Genomic DNA, 10852 nt, shown 5'->3' with positions numbered 1-10852 from the left:
ACTGCTGGAAGTTTCACTAACTACATACTTCAGTTACAATTTCCATTTTGTATCACGTTTCTGTTTAGCTCTTTGTTCATTACGTTTAGTCCTTTCACATGTTTGGTTACAGTGTTGTACTGTGCAGTTCAACAGAGTCTATTCTCTTTGATAGCACTGATTAAGCTCTTTTTACTTCAATGCCTTTTTAACTCTTCACACATTAGCATGAACCAGCTTTGTGAGTCATTTGTAATCTGCCTATGTTTGTGTAGAAATGTTTAAACATAAGCTGTATGCGTGTACAGTGGTCCCTCTTTTAAGTTCCAAAAATAACCCGCAATAAGTGAAATCCGCAAAGTAGACAACTTTATTTTTTACAATTATTATAGATGTTTTAAGCCTGTAAAAAACCCTCACTATACCCTTTATAGACTTTTATCAAAGAGGCATGAACATGTTAGCACTTTTATCTCTTGTTTAAACACTCTCAAAGTTCAAATCTTTGTAGAAAACTAAGAGTTTTATGGACTGAAACCTTGGCAGTATAAAATGTTTTGCTGGATGCAGTCTGTACTGTACAGGAGACACAGAACGAGATCGACTGACAATGGTCTAGAGCCATTCAGGACACAGACACAATGTGCTGTAAAAAAAAACAAACAAACAAAAAAAAAAACACTTGCAAAATTGCACAAAAAAAATCAGCGAAGCAGCGAGGCTACAAAAGGTGAACCATGTTATAGCGAGGGACCACTGTATTCGAATCAATAAGGCACTGATAAGAATCATCTGGAGCAGACGTAAAATTAAAACTCTTTACATTACAGTCTCTGTGCACGTGGGCAGCAAGTGTGGATCTGTTATACTTCTAAAATTTGAAATGTAAATTCTCTGTGGACATCCGTGTGTTCACCATGTGACGATGAGATTTATATGAGGTCTGAGTGGACCTGAGAGGCATGTAGGTATACGCAGGTCTTAACGCATATCTGTATGTGGTGATGTAATCATTTAATTCAGACTCCATGATTACAAAACAGAAGGAGAGGTTCTGATGGGATTCTTGAAAATGTAGAGAGTGAAAACGAAGGGAGCGAAAGAAGAAAAACGCCCACAGAAGTCTTATTTATGGGTAGCTAGAGGTGGCATGGTAAAGTAAATCTACTTTGGTTTGGTTTAGGTAGAGCACCTGGTGACTACTCTCGATTTTTATCTTTAGTATTTTTCTTGAACCACTGAGCCCTGAGTTGTTCCGAGCCCTTATCCGAGGAGACCAGTCCAGAGCATGACTGCCATGGAAAAACTCCTGTCAGGCATCATAGCGGCTAAGATGAACAGGCACACGACTCAATTCATGAGTGTCACACAGAAAGGAATTGGTAAGAATACCAGAGGCGCAAACACCAGCTACTGGTAGACCGAGCAGTCAGCCAAGACTGCAAGACCACCCAGATAGCAAGACGACATTGAATCTATGTTGATTTTTCATCCGAACCGTCGTATATGGTCGGGGTTGAAATGCCAATGTTGTAACAATGTTGAAATACTGTGGTAAACCTACGGTCTTACTATAGAGACGTTGTAACAATGTTGATTCACCGTTGTTTTTTTGTCATTGATATTTGATCTATTTATAGTCGACCAGGTGACAACAACAACGTCGAGAAAACGTCTATTTATAGTTGACGATCATTCGGCTCCGGTCACCATCAAAAACCATCGATTTGTAGTTGAGCATTAAATTGCATTGCAACTGATCGGGTATAAAGTACCAGAGAAAGTAGATTTATTGTTCATTTGTTATCAATGACTTGGTCTAGTTCACCAGCTTTAAAAAATCGTGTCTACATGCAATTTATGTATAGTTGACCGGGAAATTAAAGCAGCGATCACTTGGACTATTCCGCAGCACCCCTCTCACATTGGTACATCCCCCCAGGTATTCATTGTCTTGTACAGTAGAGCGGGACATTTGATTTACTCTCAGCGGAATTGACCGGAGAAGGCATCAGTTCATGCACTGCACTGGCCTGCACCACGATTAGTATAAGGTAAGAATGAATGATTTTTTTCCCCTACTCATTATTTCCATGTTTGCATTTGAATAACAGTAAAAAACTCGTTAATGTTGTACATTAACGAGTTTTTTACTGTTATTTACGTTGCTCCCACAAAATGTGGGAGCCCGAAATTGTGTCTACTTCTTACAATCCGGCAACAAATAAATTGCACTGCGAACAAAGTATATCAACAAAGAAAACATTTTCGTTTCATAATTTCTTTGTTATATTCCCTTACAAAGCTAGCTTTAACGCTTCGAGGTTTCCTTTCTTCTTGCCGTCGCTTCGGCGCTTGACCCAGACTTTCGCTCTGTAGTTGCTTAGTACTACAAAAAATTCTAAATCTGTGATATATGATTGATAAACGTAAAGTTAACTGTATAAACGTGTTCAATGACTTTTTGTTACTTTTGATGATTGGAGAGCACTCGCTTCAATTCGCACACGAAAACTTTAGACTCAGTTTGAATGCTCACGCAGCATGCCCATGTGACTGTACGTTGTACGCGCACCTAACTTTACGTTGCACGCGTACATGACTTTCCGTTTGTGCCTTGAATAATGAATAAGGCTACGCCCACACGTACCAGCGTATTTTTGAAACCGCTGATTTTTCTATGCGTTTGCACCTTTTGTCCACACGTAATGTATGTCTGGCCATACATTGTGTTTGTATTTCCAGGCGCATTTCACGAAGCAGAACGCAGTCTTCAGAGATATCCACGTGAACGCTGTGATACGTCTGACCTTCAGTCCGAAGCTGAAACTCAGACCAGTCTTAAAAGAAAGCACAAGTAAAACTTTTTTATTCACAAACATATCTTTGATTGTTAAGAATTTATGATCTTGTCTTTTATACATATCTGTGGTGCTTGCATACTGCAATATCACCACATAATATAGTCCAAAAAGTGGAAGTTTGTAAACTTTTTAAAAATGCAAAGCCGTGTACACTTGTGCACTTCAAAAATTCATTGTATACTGCACCTTCTTGCACATCTCTGTTTCCTGTGTGTGTTGTTAGAAATCAAACTAACTTTAGGAAACAATATGCCAAAAGCATATTTACAATTACTTAAGACCGTTTTTAATTTCTTTTCTTTAGACCAAATCCCCTGTACACATATACGGACTCAGAGGATGAGCAGCCTACAAAAAAACGGTTTCCCCGGGCCCCTCGAGTGAAAATACCAGGTAATAAAATACTGTCTAGTGTCTGTGTACATATCTGTGTCTGACACGAGGAAACTTTTTTGACAAGTTGTCTGTATTCTTAAATACTTAAAAAATTATCTTTTTCTAAACAGCCCTCACCACTCCGCAGTCTGCCCCCCAGCCCACTGATAGCAACCATCATAATGCCCCACCCAGCTCCCGGCACCTTTCGCCACTCCGGCACAAACCAACACAGCTTTGCGATCTCGCCAGCATGCAGAGTCTGATGTCTTCCCTATAGATGGTATGCTTTTTAAAAAGCTTTAAAGCTGCATCACAATGTCATTGTACTCTTATCTAAAAAAACAAAAACAATTTATACTCCTGAATGTCATCTTGTTGTGATTTTTTTTTTCTGTAGATTCCAGAGACTCTGTGAGGCCACTATTACAAGGCAAGTTTGAAAATCTTGGAATTTCACAGTTTACATGGTATAACAAATATATGTGACAGGCAAAAACTAGTAAACACTTTTAGCAGTTACAAGAACTAACAAATGAATATCCAACAAAAGGGAATAGAAATACATTGTACTGCCAATACTTTGGTTTATTCTTTGTATGACTTGAAAATCAGGCTTTAGTGAAAACTAAATGACATGTTTCTATCATCAATTACATGAAGTAAACACACAAGCACTTGCATACACATTTAAGACATGAGACACGCTAATTCCATCTCATAAAATGTGTCTATAGGTGAGACGCTTTGCGTTGATTGGTGCTGCTGGACCACACTGGAGGTGCGAGTCTGCCGTGTAATGGTTTATGCCATTACAAAGGAGCTGGCCTCTGTACTCAACTGGGCAGGGGAAAAAAAACCAAGGACCAGACAAAGCAAAAAAGGGCATTTAAAGAGACAGCGCTGTGCAGATGCATATTTGGTAAGTTTTAACATTTATTGTAGTTTTATGAGCCTAAAGTGAACAATAAAGGGATCAATTGATGTGCTGGGTGCGTTTCACATTTCCTATGTCTGTTTTTTGCTATATTACTTTGTCTTTCTTAATAACAAGACTTTCATGTCCGGTTAATCTGGAGATGGAGTCTTTGGTCTTCGGCTTGTTTTGTCCTCGGGTTGTACACTTTGTACAGCCTGAGGGCCCTATGTTTTCTTTTTCTTTTTCTTTTTTTTTTTAAAGGATACACGGCACACCATGCTAAGACATATCAAATTTTCAGCTTATAGCTCTTTGGGAATCAAATGCGGCAGTTTGCTGATTTCCGCCTGGTGACTTTCATGTTTATCAGCCTAGGAGTTTACATACTTTCTCCCTGCTGAAGACAGTTAACAAGAGCTTATTCATGTGCTCTAATTCCCTTTTTTTGTCTTTGTTTTTTTGTGTGTGTGTCTATTTTTGTCCTAGATGGCCTGGCGCAGCAGGTAGGGGCGAACTCTATGTCTGAGTTGGTCTTTGCTCAAGCAGTCCAGAAATGGCTCAGATATGATCCAGATCGTACGGGTGGCACGCAGGACGCACATCATCCATCCCCATCCCGGAGTAAATAATAAAAAGTGACGTGAAACATAGAAATGTAAATAGGAAACTTTGTCTTTTAATAAAGTATTTTGCAAATGATACATGTCTATTGACCTTTTTTGTTTTTTTGTTTTTTTTCAATAAAAAGCAACTGTGCGAAAGAGGTGGAAAAGCAATACCATATCTCAACAGTGTTTCAATATCAGAATCTGACATTGTTTCAATGTCAACAGTGTTAGAAAATATAACGTTGAATCAATGTCAGGTTTCAACATTGATTCAACATCAAAACCTGATGTTGTTTCAACGTTAAAAATGGGTGCAAGAGTGACGTTGGGTCAACGTCACACTTCAACGTTGATTCAATGACGTCGCCTGATATTGACTCAACATTGTTTCAATGTTTCCTTGCTATCTGGGCAGGCTGACCAACCTGTGCACTGCCTGGATTGACTATAAAAAGGGCTATGGCGCAATGCCCCACACATGGATCCTGGAAATAAACACAAAATCAATGGGATCCTAAGAGCCTTCATCAGGAACTCAATAGGGATGTGGCGCACAACACTACGGGCCAACTTCAAGTATAGCACAAGTCACCGTCAAGTGAGGGATCTACCAAGAAGATGCTCTGTCCCCACTGCTATTCTGCATAGACCTGAACCCCCTCAATGCGATCATTGACATGACTGGCTGTAGAGTATGTTTAGTCTTCAGTTTGTTCAGCTATCTGTGTTTGTTTTACGTTTCAGATATAGTGCGTGCAGTCAGACATCATGGCAGACTGCCAAAGATGACTTTTGGGAGACCATTGTGTGTCCTCATAGTTTTACACCTGTTGGTCAACTTTCTGTCAGCCTCACCTAGAACCTTCAAATCCCTGTAGTTTTTTCAGCTGATCACGCCCTGTCCAGTGATTGGCTGAACTTCAGGCCTTTTCTATGTATGGATTAGTTTGTATGAAAAGGTCAGTTTGTTTTACTGATGTTTGTAGTTGTACTGCGAGTGTTGGGAGGTTCAACTACATATTTCAGCTATACTTAATACCTCTGTAACCCTTTACACATTAGCTTTACCAACTGTATCAGCCATTTCTAACCGACATACGTCTGTGTCGAAGAGTTTAAACATATGCAGCATAAAGTGTTTGTGTGTATTAGAAACAAAAAGGCTCTGATAAGCAGTTTTGGGCAAGTTATTTTAAAAAAACAATTAGTAACTAGTTAACAATTAGTTAACTAGTTACTTCTTTAAAAAAGTAACTGAGCTAGTAACTGAGTTACAATATTATAAAAATAAGTAATAAGTAAGTACTTGGAAAGGTAACTATTGTGTTACTTTAAAATAATGTTTAACCCTATGGCGTATAGGGCATAATTTGCCATTTTTGACTACTTTTGATTTTACCTTGACATTTCATCTTTAAAACTTGATAAACTTAAAAACTCTTGCCTTGTTTGGTATTATTCTTATCAGCACAACCTTTATGGCACAGACACGCAGCTCTCGCTCTCACTTGTCTGTACTGAGTGAAGGAGGAGACTCGCCAATCCACCTACTGGGGCACTGAGGCATAACAAATGGATCGACGCACAACCAGCCCAGGCAAAACAATACTTGTCTCCCTCTACAATCCCACTGCATATTCTATAGAGCAAACAGTCAAAACAACAAATAAAACAATGATAAAGGCATGCCATGAAATATAAGGAACAGGGATGCACAACTTCAAAACTAATCAAATTTATGAACCACTACACATCCAAGGCAGTTTAAAAACAACAACAAAAACATTTCAAACTATTTACAGAACAATCAGGTGTTCTGCATCAAATGTGAAGTCACACAGATTAGTTGTGTCTCTCCATATGAGACAGAAAATCACATCACAGCCTGATACCTGCAGGTCTGACAGCTGGAGATGTATCGCTCCTGTTTCTACCTGGATAGTGTTTACACTGTAATCTGCTTTTGGTGGCTTTTTGGCAGCAACTGTGACATTCAGCAGCAGTGATGGAAATAATGGTGTTACAAGTAATGGCGTTACTAACGGTGTTACTTTTTTCAGTAACGAGTAATCTAACTAATTACAATTCCTGTCGTTACAACGCCGTTACAGTTACTAACAAGGCTGTGATGTTCTCCTTTATAGTGGACAGAAATTATTTTTTTAGAGTGGCACAAATAATTTGTGTGGCAGAACAGCTGATTGTTCTGTAAATAGTTTGCAATGGTTATTTTTTAAAAAAAGGGTAAAAGGTAAATGGATGCAAATAACTTTGTTGTTTGCAAAACTTGTGCATAGGATTTTAAAATTGACAATTTATATTTGCATTTAAAGTTATGAAATATGATTCATTAAAGACGTTCATGGTTGTTACAGTAAAAGTAACTTTTTCTACTCTGATTGTATGGTTTTTGTCTGATTTTAGATTAATTGTGTTAATACAGTATGTCAAAATGAAAACATAACTGTAAATTCAGACACGTGAGGTTGTGCTGAAAAGGATGATACCAAAAAAGGCAAAGTAAATAGTTTTTAAAGGTAAAATGTGGAGGGAAAATCAAAAGAAGTTAAAAATGGCCAATTATACTCTGGACGCCAGAGGGTTAAACGTTTTTTTTTTTTTTTAAAGTAACGCAATAGTTACTTTTCAAGTAATTACTTTTAGAATATTGTAACTCAGTTACTAACTCAGTTACTTTTTTGAAGAAGTAACTAGTAACTATAATTGAATTACTTTTTCAAAGTAACTTGCCCAACACTCTTCAGCAGTCACGTTATTGTTCTGACACACAAAACAAAACCATCCACTAAACTACACACTAACTACACTCCAAACATGCTGAATAGGTTCTGGACAAGGATCAGAGAATGCATGAAGTTAATGTTGGTTATTTTTTAACCCCGGGTCAAACCTACAACAGGAACTTGATTTGTGCTCGTGTCTCTGTCCCTCCAGTTTCCCAGCATGCTCTGGCTGTGGTGGTGGTGGAGGTGAATGAGGGGGAAAGGTCTGTCCTGCTGTCATGTCTGTACTCAGATTATATACTTGAGGACAATTCAACAGTGATGTGGACTCGCAGTGACCTGGATCCCATATCTGTACACCAACAACGAGAAGAAGGAGATGAGACAGGACAAAACCAGCGTTACAGCAGACGCACATCAATGAATCATTACGCTTTCATCATTAAAGACTTCAGCCTCACTCTGAGGAAACCCATAAAGACTGACAGCGGCAACTACACCTGCTCCATCAGTGCTGGAGGAAAAGAACGGAGACTCAGAGATATCCAGCTGCAGGTCAAAGGTCAGCATCAAATTCTAACACCTGCTGTAATGACATATCGTATTCAGTACTACAGATAAAGGTGAGAGTATTTCTTAAACGGTTTCTGAAGGTCTTGATGAACCCAGCAGGAACTTTTGCAGACTTGACCTTTGTGAAAACAGCAAAATATGAGGAGCAAAAGAAATTCATTCTGTGCATGTGCAGATGTATTTGTGTTTACCTCTGGGAGGTTCAGCACACACACATCTGTACATACATTACATGAATTAAAATTTTATGCATGGCCACACGTAAATCATTTACAGGCCTTTTGCTGCCACTTCTATGGTCGACACTTTGGTTTCTTGTCCTCTCAGACCAGCAGGTGGAGGTGAAGGTGAGGGAAGGAACAGAGTCTGTCATCCTGCCATGCAAAACAAAACCTGACCTGCCCAAGAACACCACAGTGGAGTGGACTCGCTCTGACCTTGGACTCATCACAGTCCATGAGTATTCTAACAGAATTGATGAGCTCATGACTCAGGATGAAGTTTACAGAGAGCGAACGAAGATGAATGAAGACCTGCTGAGAACTGGAGACCTCAGTCTGACCCTGAAACACCCCAAAGTCAAAGACACGGGACGATACATCTGCAACATCTACAGGGACAAAGACATCCTGAGACAGAAAGTCATGCTGCAGGTCAAAAGTAGGTGCTGGAGATAAAGGTCAAAGGTCAATACTGTAGACACAGTTTAGAGATTAGAAGTCATTTTTTATGTTTCCCTACAGAACCATTTCCATCCTGGTTCAAAGATCTTCTGGTTCTCCTGTTTGTCTTTGTGATTTTTGGAGGTCTTTTATATTATTTACGTCACTATTACATGTCAGGTGAGTGTCTTTCCTACTGCACTACCCATAATACCACTGGTTAACCCTTTAAGACCTACCATAGAACCAAGCCCGCTATAGTGATCTTTATATTTTTACATGCTGTAGTGCCATTGTGGGAGCATTTCAAGTTGCTATACATCAATACAACCGTTATAGCCCAAATTTTAATAATATGTATGCATTAAGTCCATAATAACTACATAAATTCTAAAAAAGTGCAATAAACTACAAAAAAAAACGAAAATCTTTTTTCTTACATATATTTCTAGTTAGAGGAATTTCAGAGGTTTATCCCTCAAAACTGTAAATATTCATAATCTTCATGGTTTCTGTGCTGATGTGTCTGAGACATGACTCACTGTGGAGGCTCACTCTGTCTGTTCTTCTGTCCTTCGTCCAAGATGTCTGCAGCACTTTACAGGACGCTGCAGACTAGTTACCAAAGAACGAGGGGAAGGGGACAGGGAGGTCATGTGACCATCACAGCTGCTGCTGATGTCATCATGTTGTGCTTTGTTGTCCTCTCAGATTACCAAGTGGAGGTGGATTCAGGGGTGGCGTCTGTCAAGCTGCCCTGCAAAACTATATGTAAATTCCTAAAACACACTAAAGTGGAGTGGAGGGACAGAAACAACAGGAAGGTCCATGTGTATGAGAACGGATCTGACCAGCCTGAAAAACAGCACCGGTTTTACAGAAACCGAACAGAGATGAAGAGCACATCTCTACTGAAACCTGGAGACCTCAGTCTGATCCTGACATATCCCACGGATGTCGACAACTCCATCTATACCTGTACCATCTACAGCAGGAAAGGAAACATACTGACAAGGAAAAATGTGCAGCTCCATGTCAGAGGTCAGTGCTGCTTAAACAGGTCAGAGGCCAGAAGGCCATAGCTTTTACCTTATTTTTCCCTGATTCCCACACAGTGCTCATGTCTGTGGCGTGAATCGTGACAACCCCAACTCCAAATCTGTACAGTGGCTTTGCTCCCGTAACAAACTCTGTTCCCAATACAAGTGAGAAAACACATCAGTTAAACTGATGTTGTGCCCTTAAACAGGGGAAATAGTGAGGAGAGGTGAAAGAATGGCAGAGACACGCAGCTCTCACTCTTACTCGTCTGTATTGAGTGAAGGAGGCGCGCGAACCCACCTACTGGAGCCCTGAGGCATTACCAATGGATCAATGCACAATCAACCCAGGCAAAACTTTCACTACTTATCTCCCTCTATATTCCCACTGGATATTCTATTCGAAAATAGTAAAACATTAATAAAGGCATAGCATGAAATGTAAGGAACAGAGATGTACAACTTAAAAAACTAATCAAATTTATGCAAATTTATGATCCACCACACTGGATGAGTCACTTGGATGAGTGACGAAACGTTTCTCCCACAAAACGCTACGTCCAGATGAACAGATTCAACTTTTGGAGATCCACCACACTGACACCAATTTTGTGCTCCAGTGGATGATGAGAGTCAAACCTTAAATACTGATACGTATGTGTAGGTTTATGGTACACGTCAGCTTTTAGATGTCCCCCATTACTGATGGAAATCTCACAGTCTAAGAAGGCTAACCTGCCACTTTTCATATCCTCCCTGGTGAATTTGATGTGTCGGTCCACCGAGTTAATGTGATCCGTGAAATACGTCCTGAGATTTGATTTTCACCCAGGTGTCATCCACATACCTGAACCAATGGCTTGGTGGTGATCCAGGGTAGGATAGCAAAGCCCTCTTTTCCACTTCTTCCATGTACAAATTGGCCACGATGGGTGAAACTGGGGAGCCCATGGCACACCCATGTTTCTGCCTGTAGAACTGACCCTTGTATGTGAAGTAGGTGGAATGAAGACACAGTTCCAAAAGCAAACACACTTGGTCGATGCTGAGAGTGGTCCTGTTGCTGAGGTTGGTGTCATCCTGTAATC

The 10852-nt window shown here is 39.8% G+C and overlaps 1 long non-coding RNA gene across 1 annotated transcript; it reads left to right on the top strand.

Moving 5' to 3' along the window:
* The first annotated feature begins 1933 nt into the window (after window positions 1-1933).
* Window positions 1934-4005, top strand: LOC134615947 (uncharacterized). The gene is made up of 6 exons (XR_010091372.2): window positions 1934-2033; window positions 2725-2836; window positions 3148-3236; window positions 3350-3501; window positions 3619-3651; window positions 3956-4005. It is a non-coding gene; the product is annotated as an uncharacterized LOC134615947 (long non-coding RNA).
* The last annotated feature ends 6847 nt before the right edge of the window (window positions 4006-10852 follow it).

This window comes from Pelmatolapia mariae, linkage group LG3_W, assembly GCF_036321145.2.
Source record: "Pelmatolapia mariae isolate MD_Pm_ZW linkage group LG3_W, Pm_UMD_F_2, whole genome shotgun sequence".
Lineage (NCBI taxonomy): Eukaryota > Metazoa > Chordata > Actinopteri > Cichliformes > Cichlidae > Pelmatolapia > Pelmatolapia mariae.
The sequence above is the reverse complement of the archived record's forward strand: the minus strand, read 5'-3'. Positions and strand labels throughout refer to the sequence as shown.